Genomic DNA, 16873 nt, shown 5'->3' on the forward strand with positions numbered 1-16873 from the left:
CCAGTGAAGTTGATGATTGTGGGATTTTCATTGGCACTTAACCTTATCAGCCTCTGAAGTCAGCCCTGCTTCAGTTAGGAGGTGGGACATGGTGGCTTTTACAGGTTTCACAAAACCTAACTGGTTTTATGGTTCTGTGATTTCTATGCTGAGTTGTGGTGTAAGCATTTCTCCACAGCTGCATGCTGCTTTCTCCTTGGAGGTACGAGGGGTCCTGAGAATGGTCCCCAGAAAACTTGGTTTGAATTGAAAATCTTTAGAAATCTCCCCTTAGACTGGTCTAATCTATACTTGCTTTTCCCTCATTCCCTTTGTTTTCCTAGTCCCTGAACCAGACATGCCTGTAGCTTTGGTGTTTATTGACAAATATGTCAGTGAGTCTTACATTTGGAGAATGGACTAATTTCTGGCTATCATTATGTAGGTGGTTTACTTATAAATAATGATCACTTAAACAGCTTTCCATTAGTGCTGAAATTTTTTAAAAGACTTTTTTTCCCAAGGTCAGGTTTTGGGGTGTTTTTGTTACAAAATATACAACTGAATGTGTCTCTGTGCTGCAGAGTGACTGACTGGAGAGTACTGCAGGTGCCTGAAGGTTTAGGTGTGCTGGGTTGACTGCTGGTTTCAGCTGGGTCATAGCACAAGGGCTGCAACTCATAATTACCCCATTTTCCCCAGCTAACACCATCAGAAAGTGGGGATTTTTTGCATTGTAGTAGTGCATAGTTGATCTACTCTGGTCTGAACTGAAACCTAGAGGTTGTGCTCCCAGTGTCAATGCTAATTTACTTTTTCACTGGTCAGAGGACAGCAGTCTTTGCTGGAAGAAACCGACCCAGCTGTGTAACTTGTTTTTCTCCTACTGCATCCATCCAGCAGTAGCGTAGTTGGTGAAACCTTTGTCAAAGACTTCAGTGGTTCAGTAGCAATCCATTGCTGAGCAAAGTGATGGCATTCTGCTCTGTAGGTCGGGGCTTTTGGACTCAGAAATCAGCAGTGGAGAAAACACCGGTTCCAATTCCCAGAGTAGGTAGTTTTCCTCCTTTCATTTACGTAGTTGCCTTTAATCCGGTATTTTTATCTGCAGCTTTCCACTCATCCAACAAATGTGTTTTCCACTAGAAAATGCTAATGTGTGAATGTTTTTGATATATACATCCTAAGTATGCTTTCATAAGCAAAATTTTTCTTATCTTAGAAAATGTGCTTGAACAGTTTAAATCCAATAAGTATTTGGGAAATTAATTGGTTTGTTCAAGTTATAACTAGGAGAGTTGTTGTATTTTTTTGGTAATTACACAGAATGAGAAAATTTTAAGAGTAGGAGAGATCCTAGAACAAGTAATTCCTTTTTCAAACCACATGACATGAATTCAATACAAAAATGGTCATAAACTGATTTTTTGGTTTATGTTTTTATAAAAATTCCAGTTACACATTATAGGGATTATAGGATGGTAGGATGCTTTATTCTGCCAGCTTCTCTGTTTGCAATTAGTTTAGGCTATACTGAATATGTTATTTTAATACTCCAGAAATTAAATATTATGAGGTACTTAATTGAGGATTTCATTTTTCTTGCCAGCATTCTAAAATATCAGCACTTTAAAAGAAAAATTTAATTTTCTTTTCAAAATCAACATCCCTGTGAAAATAAAAGCACCTTCTAAGGCCATGTACAACTGTTAATAAATTGATAGTCTATTTTTATCCTTAGCTAACAGAGTCTAGATCTCAATGACTTTTTTTTTCTCAGATGTATTTTTTTTTGTATGTGGTGGCGCTATTAAGAATATAAAAATTTCACTCTAAGAGAGAGTTGTAGCATGTTCTTCTGGTGTCCTAAAACAACTGTTTTGGTACTGCCTAGTTTATATTAATCCATCTGATATTTTCATAGGATTTATACTTTGGTTTGGGGTTATGTGTTTATATATATTTAGTTTTAGCAGATGACCACATATTTATTTTTTTTTGGCAACATCGTTAATCGTTCAGAAGACTTTTATCCCCAAATCCCTTCGTTTTCCAGACAGACTTAGAACATCTGTTTGTAATTCTGTCTTGGAGATTGCCAACGCAAATTAGTCTTGGAAGCTCACTTCACATTTTAGCTTAAAATGTTCACAGACATTTTCAAGGTTCGTGAGTTTTACAAGAACAATTAATATCAAATATGCTCTAATCCAGGTTTCCACCCAAGTTTCTTAAAAGTCATTATGAGTATGAACCTGGCAGTTCCCCTTTCCAGTCAGGTAGGTTAATGAATTTCTGCTGTCTCTTGTTGGTTGAGTCACTGCTGCTGCTCACCTTACCCATAGTTTAGGATGAAGAATGTAGAAAAATAGTGTAAGATGGTTGTGTGTGTGATTCATCCATTAGTCCTTGCCTTATCATGTTTGGGTTTTGCCTTTTGTTTTTGGTTTTTTTGGCCAAAAAACGGAACTTCTGGAATTTTTTTTGTTTGTTTTAAAATGAAGGGTGTGGTCAGAGCCTTAGGGATTTTTTTTAATCTCTTGAAGAAGGGCTCATCTTCAACAGTGCAAAGACCTGGTATCATGCTGGGAACTTTTTATCCAATTAGTTGAAAAAGTAGCATTATATCAAGTACAAAATCATGGCCCTGGTTCAAGAAATTATTCTTTGCCAGTGTCTTCCATAATATGCTCCCAATTTAAAGTGGCTTAGTTAGATACATATATCTATATGTTTGTATACAATAACATAAATGAAAGCTTTTCAGTTTTGTGAATATTTCTGTTGTAAAGAAATTCTACAAAATCTGGGGGTTACTGATGTGAAGATAACCACATTTTATTAATTGCCATGTAAACAGCATGCACTTAGCCTGTCTTCAGTAACACTGGTGCACAGCAGAGGGGATGCTGAGTGAGGGTGTTCCAGGACAGCAGAAATACCTATATAACAGCAGACTGAAAATTCAGTCTGCTTTAAGGAAGAAAACAATAATTATTTTGAAGTAAGAATACAGTCTAATTAAAATATATAATTTCTCTAATTGACTGTCCTGAACAAACATATATTCTTTAATCATAACCTGTTCAATGTGAAAGCCATCATACCAGTAGAATATGCACTACATGCCATTTTCAAAATACAGTTTACTTTTAAGTTAAATTACCCAAATCAGTGTGGATCACCTATGAGTTAGATTTTTGACTTGAAATCTGAGCGGTTCCTTGATTGAATGGAATTTTGTTCCATGGTTTGGAGCTGTGGAGAAATCTCGTCGTCCTCAAAGTTGAATTTTGCCATGGTAACAGGAAGTGCATTGTGCTGGATTAAAGGTATTCTTCACCTTTTTGTTATTAGTTTTATCATTCCTGTATTGGAATGTTTTTATCCTTTTTGTTTTGTATTAGCAGAGTACTGCATATACAAGCAGCACTTATAAATGCATAAGTGCTGGTATTTGTCAGACAAATATTTTTGTAGTGGAACTTGTTTTTGTGTTTGAGCTGTGTTCCCTTTTACTTCTTTGTGATCTCTTTTTCAAATGGTGTATTCAGGTTTTGAGAACTGCACCAAAAGGAGAAGTGGTTTCATATGGAATTCTTACATTCAGCTAAAATTGTAGGTGTAATTTGGGTTCTTTTAGCTGTTTAATAATATATGTGAAATGAATCAGAGGCTTTAATCCACTTGCTAGCTGGGATATACCCCCAGTTATTAACAGCCAGTGTCTTGATTAAAATGAAGCAAACCAAAAATCCCTAAACCCAAAACCACCTGCATCTCCTACTGTTTATGCTCACAATTCAACTTCGCTTTTTTGGTCAGACATTAAAAAATTACCTTCTTGACCAAATATGTCCTGCACAGCCTTAGGAAGCAGAGTGGCAGAGATTGGGTGTTTTCCTGTCAGTTTGCAAGTTGCTTGGTCTTGCACCTGTCCTGTGGAGGAACATTTTCTCTGCGTCTCTCATGTATTGCTAACACATATTGATGCTTTCATAAGAAATACTCAAATCACTTTTAACTTAAGTACCTGTTGCAGTCATGTAACAACAGTGTGGACTGAGCATAAGCTACTTAAAGCTGTTGGCATGCTGCAATATGTTTGAGTCAAGCACGCACAAGAGAAGAACATCTGTCTCTCCCTCCATTTATAATGACAAAGTAACCAAATTGGATGTAAAGTTTGACTGGAGACCAGAATTCAAACAGTAAAATAAGCTAAATGTGGGGTTTATGTAGATCCTTCTGATACTGTACTCGCCTTTCTAATGTGCACAAATCACTTGTGGGTACCAACAGAGCTATTGAAGGGGGCGGGTGCCCAAGGTGGTGAGGAAGCTCTTCTGAGTTTCACTGTGTTACTGCAGGAGTGGCGGTGATGTTCAGAAAAGGTGATGAATTAGAGTGTAACATTTTTAGGACATACAGGAGGAAATAACACATATGAGATGAAAAATCAGAATAGGAATAAAATGCCAATAGAGGTAGTATATGTAGAGATGAAAACATATTCATGTATATGCATGCACTTAAAAAACTTTTTATTTTACAATCATGATGTAGGTGAAATTTTTATAAAACAGTGTGGTTGCAATGGATCATTTCTTCCCGCAAGCTTTTTCAGCTCCTTGATTTGAGGCATGGTTGGCTTTAGAAATTACCAAAGGCTCATTTTTCTCAAACATGTACTGCAGGCATTTCTTTTATTCCACAGAGCAGAGCATTGCTTTTGATTATTTAGCTTCTACTGATACCTATAAGCCATATCAGCACTGACATACATTAACAAAATTTCCAGCTCTCTCCCAGCAATTGCCTATCACAATAAACCTTCCCTTTCTTCCTTTGCAAATAAGAAATAACATATTCCTCATTTTCTTGTGCTGTGTTCTGCAGAGTCTCATCTATGCTTGTTGAACTGGAACAAATAATCTGATTTCACTCATGACCCATTGCTAAAGCTATGGTATAATGATTAAAGGCTCATATTTCTTGGCCATGGAGAAAATGCAATTTAATTGAAGACTTATAAGGATGTAAAAGTAGTACCTTCTGGAACATAAGCCCCAATTTTAACTAGATAATTGTGCAAAATCCATGGCCAATCCATATTAATTTGTGATTTTCCTTATTAGTTTTAACCTCCTTGCTGGGGCTGTGCCTATTTGAAGCTTCTTCAATACCGGTGGCAATTTTTGAAATGAAAATGTGTGCACTGATGTATTGTCATTGGGACAGATCGGCAGGAAGGTAAACAGCAATCTCTTCTCTTGTGACAGATATTATGGCTTGGCAGCTCCTCTTCTTCTAACATTTGCTATGGAATGTTGTTTGAGAAACATGAGAACCAGTAGCTAAGTGTGGGGAAGTAATGCCATGTGTTGAAATTCCCATGACTTAGTTAAAAAATAGGTTTTTTGATTAAAATAATAGCTTCAGATTTTAAAAAAGCACTTGGTTGTTTCTTTTGTTGATACAACATCGTTATTATATTGCCTGATAAAATGAGCTTGAAATGGAGAAGGTTTCACTTAACAATACACGGGAATTTTTATTAAAAATGTAAGATGGAACAAAAGTAGTTCAAGTTTTATCTTAGTTTCTACAGTTCCACAAGAATTTATTAAAACTTTTTTGCAAGTATTATCTGTGCTTCCTCTCAAAAATAGTTTCAGGGAGACACTAAATTATTTTGACACTTCCGTAGTTTGAATAGGTCTCTTTTGTGAAGGTATTGACTGTAGTTAGAAATGTTGCAATATTAATTACAGAACCAGTTTGTGAGAGAGGGCTGTCATTTACAGGCATGCCTGAGCATGTGTGTGCATATCTTCAAGCATGTCAGTTAGTGAGATGGAAATTTTCAGGATTACTCCTGGGGTTTGATGCCTTTCTGGTCAAACTGTTAATTCTTTGGCAGGAAAAATTGTACTGAAGCTAGCGATGACATGGGGCTCTAAAATACATTACAGAATTGGGTCAGTTTCTTTAAAAAGACCTTTTTGCTGGAAATGGGCAAATTTTAAAACTTTGAAGAATGCATAGGTTTTGCGTACTGAAAAATTCTGTAGAATGGGTGGGAAGTAGACTTAGGCAAATTAACACTACTGCTCACAGCTGTTGAATTATAACTAATTTTTTTTCCCTGAAAATATATGGGTGTCACTATAGTTAGAGGCATCTCTTTTGAGAATTTTTTTGCTTCTCTACTGAAAAAAAAGGGAAAAGGGAAACTTGGATAACTCCTCTTTGAAACTGAAGAAACATCTATTACGCTTCTAGCCATCGGGTGTCACCAGAGTACAGAGAGTAAGTATTAGATGATGTGGAACTGATTTATGGCTTCCCTTGGCTGTTTATTTTGGACTGGGAAGGCTCCAGCCCTCCAGAGGCTTTCTGAGATCAGTAGTCTCAGCATCTTGGCCAGTTTCATCATGTCCGTGACTCTCTTAAACTCAGAATATTGAGCACAAAATGGGTTCAGCACCTTGTCCTGCATCTGTAGGGGCATTGACACCACTGAAGCAGGGGAGGAAGCAAACAAAAGGTGAATGAATATCACCACACACTTCAACCTTGGTATTTCTCTGCCTGTTAGAGGGGTGTACTTGGCAGAGGCCTTGAAGACAACTTGTGCCCCACCGCACGCATTCTGCTGGGAATTGCTAATTAGTTCACTGTACCTCATTTGATCCCTGCTGTTGGCTGGTGGTGCCCTGCCAGGTGTGTGGGGCGTGGCCTCTGCTCTGTCAGGTGCCTTTTGGGCAGCCCTGGGCACTGCCTGGGCTTTGCTGCAAACACTGCACCTGCAGTGGCTCAGCTGAGTTTGAGGGTGTTTGCAGGAGTTTCAGTACAAACAAGTTCATTGAAGTGCAGGGGAACCTTAGAAACACCTTTGAGAACAAGATGAGGCTCCTGTGAGTCTTTCAGGAATTTATGCTTTGAGATGTGAAAAGTTTAGTAAGTACATTTTTTAATAGTAAGACTTCTTCCAGGCAATGTGGCATTATAATTGCACTTTAGGGCAGTTGTAAAGCTTGACTATAAGTTTTAGCTATTATATGTATAGTCCTGCTTGAAGGTCTTGCTTTCCATCAGTAATGGTGCAATGCAGCTGCCTAAAAATAACAATTTGGTTTTAACTGCCTTATAGGAGTCAATAGTAAATGTGTGTGTGTGTGTGTATATATGTTCTGCATTTTCTGAATAATTTCTATGTAGCATTGCTGTTCCTATGCTAATATGAAATACCTTCATTCTTACTGGTGAACATTTCCAAAATTAAGCTTTAGTGTGGGACCCATGGAATCTACCTTTCAGTGATGCATAAAGGGGGCACACAGAAGGGAAGACATCCCTTCTGAACTGACATCCAGAATCTGTTGGAAAAAGAAGTGAGAGGTGTGACATAAGATATTTTATTTAAGCACTTGATAGGAAGAAACTTTGTAAAATGTTTTCAGATCAATGCTTGGAAGTGCCACTCTGATGTGAAATGAAAATTGCTGGAAGGAGTGTAAAGTGAAAAATGATTTGGGCCTGATGGGGGAAAAAAAATAAGACTTCTTGGAGATAAAAAACAATGCCTTTGTAATCTAGAAAAGGGGAAAGAGATTCTTAAATGGGAAAGGTGTTGAAATAGAGTAAATTAGAGAAAAAATAGGAACGGTGACAAACCAAAATGCCTGCAAAGATGGAGATAATGAAATGACAGGAAAAGAACTGATAAAATCCAGACGAATTGAAGAAAAATGTGATGGAATATGTCAGTTAATGCTAATTTAAAAGACTGTCCATCCAACTAGACTGAGAGAGAACTGGTTAGGCAGCTATTTGTGAATTTATTACAGGTGTTTATAGATTTGCTAGAGGTGATCCTTCTTCAAGTTTCCCCAGTGTCTCACAATTGTGTAGAATAGTTTTGGAGATCAAACAGTGGTACTCTCAGGAACAGTCTACATTTCTAAGAGGTTAAGATGGACTCGATATCAGAAATGCTTTTGTCTGGGGGGAACTTAGGTGCATTTAAAGTGCATCCCAAGTGAAACAGGTATAGCAGAAAACCGTCCTGCTCTGGAGGGCTGGATCGAAGTGGGTGGCAGAATTACTGATGTCAAGAAAATTTTCACATTCTTCTAATGCAAAAGTCTTCAGTGGGATTTTATGAGTTCATGACAAGACCACTTCAGATGTCTTGCAATACCTCACAGTATCAGATTACACCTGAGCAGGGGGAAACAAGCTGTTTCTCTGCCCTTTCTGCTGTTTGATAGAAGCACATTTTTCCTGAGTTTTACTCCTGTTTTCTATCTTTGTAGGTTCTTCAGCTTGTGAGTAAGCAGAACTGACTATTCTGTTCCAGTCACCTGCATTTGAATCTTAACTTGTGTGTGATCTGACCATAAGGGCTAAGCAGGTTGAAAATGAACAGTTCACTTATGTAAACCTTTCTCAATTCTAAATCTACAGGGCAAAAAGCACTGGAATTTATTTTGAGCCTACCCATATTACTGTGTCTGTCAAAGTTTTTTGCCTGAAATATTTTATTTTTTTGTTCATCACTTTCAAAATGTATTCCATAGGGAATGAAAGGACTTTTGGGCATAGACGTTCATATTTGGAAAAAGAAATGCAAGTAAATAGGCATTGCACGACCTCTAAAAAATGCTTATGCTGAAAATATAAATGTGGTCAAGAAAGGAAAGGAGCTAAGAAAGAAAAAAGCTCATGAAGATATTCTTCTCTGAGAAGGTCAGAGGGGTTTGTATTTCATTGAAAATGATACATCCATATGATCCCGGAGGTAATACTAGCAGGATGTAAATATTTACATCAGTATGATATTTTAGAGTAACAGCTTTGTTTTGGTGGAACATTGACCTATGGGTTGAAGAAAAAACTACTTAGATATACAGTAGATTAATGAACAAATTAATCATTTTTATAGGGAAAAGTGAAAGATGGGATGTTTTATTATACTTGGCTTCATTGGATTTTAACCACATGTTCCAGAAAGGAGCATTTAAAAATATTGCCTGTAGCTTTTATTTCCAGGTTTCTAAGTTATAGATATGAATGACCTTTTCATATTTTGAAATGTAATCTTGGTCTTCCACAGCATTTGGCTTTCTTCTTTGATTGAAATCCAAAGGTGGAATGAATGTGCAGTGTGACTGAAAATAACCTGTTTAAGCCTGAAATTGCTGGAGGTGTGTTGGCATGCCCACTGCAGGGAAACCCTGGGGATGGCCTTTATTTGAGGGCAGTTGTGTCAAAGTAGCTTTGCAGGGCAAGGAGACGGCAGAGGCAGTTTGTAGTGGTTACCTAATGCTCTTGCAGCCAACTTCTGCTGTGGTTCTGTTTCAGTGCTCTCAGTGGGGGACAGCTGTGAGTTTTGCTGAGGGGATAATTGCAGTATTTTCACACTGGTGGTGTTTTGTTCATTGTGCACATTGATGAAGTGTGTGTGTTTGTACATACACCGTATATGTGCTTACAAAATGTAAAAGGTATTTTATTCCAAAGCCAGTCTGTCTTCTAGAACAAAATCCCACCATTTTGGGATATGCTGAGTGCTTCTCCTGAACAAGTTAAAGGGCCTTGTACTACCGAAATTCCTTCTAAGGTAAATCTTTTGGTTTTCAGTGGAGAGATTTTCTTGTGTTTTCTTGTGTAGGTTAGGATGAGAGGTAAATGTTGAATGAAGAAGTAGAATTCAAAGGTAAGATTAAATTTCATGCCTACTTGTGGGCCGTATTTTTTTGGTATTTCTTCTTATATGTTCCTTCACTAATTTTCTTGGAAAGCACCGCATCTGAAGCTTTTCATCATTTGCCAGCTTGGTGGAGAGGGGTATAATTCTTTCTTGGTTGTATCAGAGTAAATACTACACTTCTAGTGTCTCTACTTTCAAAAAGTCAATATAGTTTTTTATTTTTTCAGTTTAATCATGGGAGCGTCCTCTCTTTGTGGCTCTAGATAACTTTTCAGTTACAGTAAGGGATCTCTCACCATTCTGAGTGTTGGATGTTTAAAAAAAAATCAATCTTTTCCAAACTAGTGCAAAGAAGTTTTGAAAAATAAACACTTTCTTATCCAAATTTGGCAATACTTCAATCACTGCGTGTACACAAAGACCAGTTTCTACATAGAAGTAAATGAAAATCTAGTTTTTGGATGTCTTTTTATTGTTTTTCTCCGCCCTTGACTTTGGCTCCTGCAACCTCCAAAAGAAGAAAAAGCTAAAATTCCAATTTAAATTGTCAGAAAAGGTTATATTGCAGTGAAGAAATGACTGTAGGCCCTTAGAAGTTTTACTTAGAATATGTTTTTCACAGTTTGCAGACCAGGTATTCTTCAGAAGAAAAAGTAAGGGGCAGAAAGAATGATGAGTATTTTAACACATAAAACCATAGAAAAAATAAGATCCAGAATGTCTTGTCAGCTAAAGTTGTATGACCCATACATCTGTTGAGTGTATAATTTAAAACCAAATACAGACAGTACATATGTACAAAATATTTGTAAGATCTGAACAGAACTGACACCCATTCTAAGCAGAAGGATAATCTTTCTCTTCATCCATTTGAATTGTAATTTTTTCTCGTAGAATGCATGCAGAAATGTTTCAGGGTGTTAAGTAGATGTCTGGGTATAAGAAGAGTTACAGAAAATAACATGCAAATGGGCATTTGGGGTTACAAGTATGACTTCAGAAGTCAAGATTTAAGTTATGGGGAATCATCCTGAGTGCCAAATTTTTCTTTCTGCTAGTAAGTGGTGTCCTTTAGAGTGCAAATTGTCTTAACTAACCTTTCATCATAGAGTAGGTGCTTTGTTCATGTATTCTCTCTTTTTGTTGTTCTTTTTTTTTTTTTTTTTTTTTTTTTTTTTTTTAATCTGGACAATGCAATATCACTTCTGTAGAATATTCAGATATGAAGTGGATGATAATTTTATTTGGAAATAAAGTAGGCATGCTTTCCTTATATAAAAGGTCTTAGTTCTCACTTGAGTAAGTGACCGATCATTGATGGTTAGCTGTAGTTGCTATCTTTTAACTCTAATTCTACCTGCCAGAAAGCTACTTCCCAGTGCTGCTCTTAGGTTAAAAAATATTGATTCATGTACTTAACAAAATGAAGCATGCAAGTGGAGAATATGTGAGATTTTTTTCACATGGAATTCAAAGGCTTCTTACCTGGTGTACTCCTGTTTGCCCAGATCCAGTGTGGGACCTGAGAGCTGGGTACAGAATAACCTTAGGACAGAAAAGCCTGGCAGCCTTAGTTCAGATGAGGCCCATCGGGGTTCTGGAAGATGTCTTCTCCTCTACCAGCTCATTGGAGAACACAGAGCAGATCCAGGGTCTTGGCAAAGGAGAAGGGGAAGCCATGAGCCTGCCAAGCTGTCCCAAGTTGGCACCCAGGGCATCAGAGGGGCTGGGAACCCCTGCTGTGGGCATGGCTCGCTGGCTGCAGAGCTGTTGCTTGCCAAGGGCTTGGATTTGGGATGTTGCAGGTGTGTATGCCCCAGCATTGTGCTGCCTGGCCCTCAGCACTGTTCATCCTTGTCTCCAGAGCCATCTTCCCCACAGTGCCTGGTGCCCATGTGAGTCAGCAGTGGGGTAACAGCTGGGAACCAACTATGTTGCTACGCCTCATTATTGGGAGGGAGGTGTGGAGAGAAAGCTATAATTGCATTTAACATAACCCCTGTACTCTCAAATCTCCCAAATATAAGATGACTGTTTGCTATTCACAACTTTATTTTTATTATTAGGAGACAGAGGCATATTAGTTAAAATGATAAATGACTTGCTTGCTTATTGTAGGTATTGATTGCTTTCACTTTGTGACAAGTCTGAAATGCACATACTTGAGAAAATCCAAGCAGACTTTACACACTTGACAGGTTTGACTGAATCGCAAAGGTCTAAGAATTTGTTCAGGAAATTAGTTCAACTTGACATGCATTGGAAAGAGCTGCTCTTTTCATTCATGTATACAGGGCAGGATTATTAGCTGAAAAATAATATCAACAACAAAAATGCAGTAGGAGATTTGTGTGAGATAGTCCTGTTTTCCTGCAAGATGTGGCAGAAGCAGAGGTGTGAATAAAATACATAGAAAGGCATGTTGTACACAGTCTGGTAATCAAGTGTTCTGTTATATATGACACCTTGTGAGTAGGGCTGAAAGTCAAGTGCCTGCAATCAGCAGAGAAGTGTAGATGCATTTCCATTATAAATTAAGTAGTCTAATTGTATTTGGTTGACTTTTGTTGTGGTATTTGAAATTGTATTAGGCCATTTCCTGGCAAGCAGAAGTATTATGTGTTGTTTTTAAAAGGACACATATTTTTTAAGTTATGAGAGTGCAGGTGTGGCTCTGATAGGACCTGATAGTCCAGGCAAACCCTTGTCAATCTCTTCACCTTCTTCTTAAGATTTTAAACATATTAAAAAACAAAACAAAACAAAATTTGCTGGGGAGGGTGTGCCCACTGGAGCAATTCCAGTTGAGCTGTCTTACTAGTTTTTTCCCTGTCTCATAGGTTCTCTTTTGTTTTCTGTCCATATCAATCTCTTGGAAATTCCTCTGCCAACCTCTGCATTTGAGGTTTTTTTTTTGCCTTCTCAGTATACATTGGGAGAGCTAGTTGTATGAATGGTGTTTGTAGACTATAACGATGAAAAGATTTAGCAATAACCAAATTCCTTGGAGGAAACATTCTTAACCTGACTGTAATACCATGCTAGAGGTCAACTGACAACCCCCGCTTACTTTACTCATGTGGGTTGTGGTTTCGATTTTTGTTGTTGTTTTTGTACAGGCTAAGATGCTCACTTGTGCTTGTTTTTAAGGTGTTGTGGTCATTTGCAAAATCTTGTTTACACTGTGTTGGAAAATTAAGAATTTATTTTTAATTACTGCATATTTCCTTTTTTGTTGCAGCAGAGACTTTTTTAGAGATTAAAGTATTACTGAACCCATTAGATCAAATTTTGTGCATTTTCTCATCCATGAAATTAGTCACATTAGGTGAAATGCAGTAGGTACCTTGTAAGGAACTTGATACTATCTCCAGGTAAAGTTTACAGGTAATAAGAAATGCATGGGAGTATCTCACAGTGACTTTAAAATTCCTTTAATAAAACCTATGACATCAATAAAATATTGAGAAGGACAGAAATAAACCAGGGAAATTGCCTTCTTAAAATGTTCTAAAACACACAAGTCCTCTGTATATGAATACATGAATCTGAATATAAAGGATTTAAGAGTTAGTGTTTTAGATAATGCTGTGTTACACTTAGTATGCCATGTAGCAAGATCCAGAGATGCTATAAATAGAAAGGAATTTTTTTAGTCCAGGAGGGTGAAGAAGGATTGGAAGAGAAAGCAATGACTTAATTAGCAGCTTTACTATTCAGCTCTCTGACAGGCATTCCACATCTATTTGTCATTCAAAGAAACATCAAAGATGAATGGATAATTCATTCATTAAATGGCACCAGGAAGGAGTCACCTTATTCAAATAACCTGACTGATAGTGTCAGTTTGACAAAAATTCCAATTTTGAGTGGTGATCCTTAGATTTATGTGTGTGTATGAGTTTGTTACTGCAGTGTTAACCCTTAGGGACAAAGGATACAAAGGAAATAGCCCTGTAAAGTATCGAAACTTCCTGGGATGCTGAGGGAGTTTGATGCTTTATGGAGACACCTCTACTAGTTGTGTTACAAAAGAAAGATTGAATATGTGTCGGTGACTTAACACTAATGATTCCAGTAAGTCCTGGCGTCTCTTGGAAAATTACCAAGAGGTCTACCAAGGCAAGGTATGCTTGCAGTGTGTTAGGGTTATTGGATCTAGCCTTCTCATGGAAGAATGTGAAAACTGTAGGAAAAACTCCTCCGATTGTTGTGGGTATTCATTCATTTAAATTCAGGTTCCAAAAAGTTTTAATTACTCTGCTTTGGAAATCGGCGCCTTACCTGTTGCTGCTGGGACTATGTGGTACTTCAGTGTGTTTGGGACTAAAATTGCACGTGCTCCATTATCAAACTCTGAGTTCATTGTTGTGTTTTAATAAATAACATGTAGAACAAACAAAGTCTGCCTTCAAAATGTTTTTGCTCAGTTGTTCTGTAGTAGGGTGAGCACTTAGACATTCAACTAATACTGTGTAACAATAAAGAGAATTTTCATAGAGGCTGCTGGCAAGAGTGTAGAATACTGAATACAAAGGAGGTATCTAGAGAAAGAGAGGCCAAAAGGTCCTTAGTGACCATCTCGAGGGCTGTGGCTGTGCCTATGGGGAGCTGAAGAGCAAACCAAAGTTCTACCTGCTTGGCTGTCTTTTGTTGTTGTAGGTTACTCTGACATGAGCTTCTAACCTAAATATCTTCCTCTATCAGAATGTGGTTAAGGTTGTGTCTTTGCTCAACCTTGAAGATGAAGCAGCTCTCCCCAGCTGGGGAAATGAAGATTTCACACTTGTTTCTAACTCTGAGTCATCCTCAGGCATTGCGCTTTAAAATCAAAAACCTATTGTGCATGTATAAGATTTTAGATTCTGTTTATAGAAATCCAACAGTTGCTAGTATTTTCTGTCTCCAGGACTGGCTTTTCAGATAGGAATATAAAGAATGCTGTAGGAGAACAGGTACTTATATCTGAAATGTTTATAAATTATTTTTTCCTCCTGGTAGTTAGCATGAATACCTACAAAATATTGTATGACAAAATAGGGATTTTTATGCAGTACAAATGAAAATATTTTGACTTGATTGTAACAATCTGTTCATAATGCTCTTCCCAGTCTTTGACCAATTCAGCTAAGTGCCCCAAATGCCTAAAAGAGTCCTAAGATCAGTCTTTGACCAATTCAGCTGTCTAAGTGCCCCAAATGCCTAAAAGAGTCCTAAGATAATGTATCAGCTCTTATTTTTAATAATTCAAACATAGTAGAACTTTGATATATCAGCAAAATATATCACTTGCAGGACTTGAGGGAAAGGAGAAGTTGGTTTGTGCTAGAGGATTCTCCGTGGTATTTCTGATGTTGTGCCCCCCTGCTCTTCAGTTTTGATGTCACAGCTGAAATAAGTGGGCTAGGATGTTTATCCAGAAGTTCTAGATCGAAGTTTGTGTGCATGTTGGTTCTGTCTGGTTTGCATGTGGCCTTTGGATATTGTTCTACCTTTTTCAAGTCACCCATAGAAATTAAAATTTGGGAAGAACTGAGTGGTGTAAGTAAAAGAAGAAATACAGGTCATGTTGCAAAGCAGTTGGTCTGGGAATCTGACTATATGGTATGCAGCCTCCAGATTGCTGACAACAGCAGTGGAGTTTTCTTTTGTGACAGCAGAGACAACAAATTACATCTTTTAATCGCATCAGTTGGGAGTGGAAGTGAAAAGAGCACACCTGGTACTGATGTGCAGACACTGGGGATCTTGCAAAGTAAAGCCCTTCATCTGATCATTTAAACTTGCCCCTTCAGTTTGAAATGGGCTGGTTTAGACAGTTATCTCCCAATTAAATTGGAAAGCTGAATTAATCTGTATAATGAGATTTGAGGCAGCTAAATGTAAAACACAAAGCAACACAAAGACACCATTACTAAAATTACCTTTAGAGGGGGTCAGTGACATGACTGACCCCTCTTTCCTTGCCTTGTAGAAGGATGGAGAAGGGGCTTTGGAGGAATAACTCCTGGTGACAGTTTGTTGGGTGTGAGCTGTGTTCAGCCGTGTGCAGCTCACAAGGGAATAGTGTCCCCCAGTGAGCTGCCTGTGCTTCACTGAGGTCACAGGGGTGGCCAGGGGGAAGTCTGAGGGAAAGTAGTGAGGGTTGTGCTGTCCACAGAGCCCAGATAATTGTTGTGTCTGTAATGGAAGTCACCTGCCTTCAGTTTTAACAACAAAAACCATATACTGTTTTCTCAGCCTAATGAATGACCATAACTCACATAAGCAGCCTTGCATATTAAGAAATGAAAGTGAACACTGTGCAGTGTTACCAGAACAATGTATCATGTTCAGTATCTTCTACAGGAAAATGAGAGGGAAGGGAAGCCTCAAAATCTGTCTCATTTCTACTCACCTGAAGTAAATATCTTTACTTATATATTTGGGGTGCAAGATTTGCTCTGTGTGTGCTTTCACATTTAATGCTTACTTACTGTCTAAAAATGTACAGAACTTCAGTGCCATTTTCTTAAGTCATATAACTAAATTAAGACAGTATCAGAAAGCAGTACTACAGTCAGGAGGTGCTTTTAACCTTTGGCTTGCGATGTGTAGGTGTGAGTTCTCCTTTTAGTTTTCATTGGATTTTTATACTTCCCCCATGAATTTTTGTTTTGTTCTCATTGTCCACTGATCAGAAGTGTTTTCTTAGAATAGAAATTTTTGCTGACATGTCAACTTTGGACTCTGTTATAAAGATAAAATTTGATGTCACAGCTACAGGTTCACAGCAAGGTCTTATTTAAGACAGACAGTCATGCTTGCTTGCTTAAGACAAGACTCAGATAGTAAATAGATTACCTAGCTGTATTGCACAGCTCTAATTATGATGTTATCTACAAAATCAATTTCCTCAGAGTTACAGCTACATGACAAAAGCAGATTTGATAACTTTCCTGTTTATCCAAAGTGGCTCCAGAGGTGCTGAGTGACACAAGTAAAGGGTTGTGACTATAGCTTTGAACATAACTATGTACAATTTCTTCTTGCATTACAGTACATTTTAGACTATTCTTGTTTTTAAGATATTTTTTGTGACTTGGAATATTTGGAAATTGTTAGTTAGGTAAGAAGGATAAATACGAAACTTCTTCTGTATTTATAACCCTTTCTTTTTTTTTTTTCTAAGCAGGA

General features: G+C 37.6%; 1 protein-coding gene across 2 annotated transcripts in view; it reads left to right on the forward strand.

Annotated features, from left to right (window-relative positions):
- Positions 1 to 765: 765 nt before the first annotated feature.
- The window catches only part of SMYD3 (SET and MYND domain containing 3), a 371713-nt gene continuing 355605 nt past the window's right edge, over positions 766 to 16873 (forward strand). For both annotated transcript variants that reach the window (XM_017740180.1, XM_017740187.1), the window contains exons 1-2: positions 766 to 776; positions 13820 to 13825. The gene's annotated coding sequence lies outside the window, so the exon portion shown is untranslated. The remainder of the gene's footprint in view (positions 777 to 13819; positions 13826 to 16873) is intronic.

The sequence above is a fragment of the Corvus brachyrhynchos genome, unplaced genomic scaffold, assembly GCF_000691975.1.
Source record: "Corvus brachyrhynchos isolate BGI_N302 unplaced genomic scaffold, ASM69197v1 scaffold31, whole genome shotgun sequence".
Lineage (NCBI taxonomy): Eukaryota > Metazoa > Chordata > Aves > Passeriformes > Corvidae > Corvus > Corvus brachyrhynchos.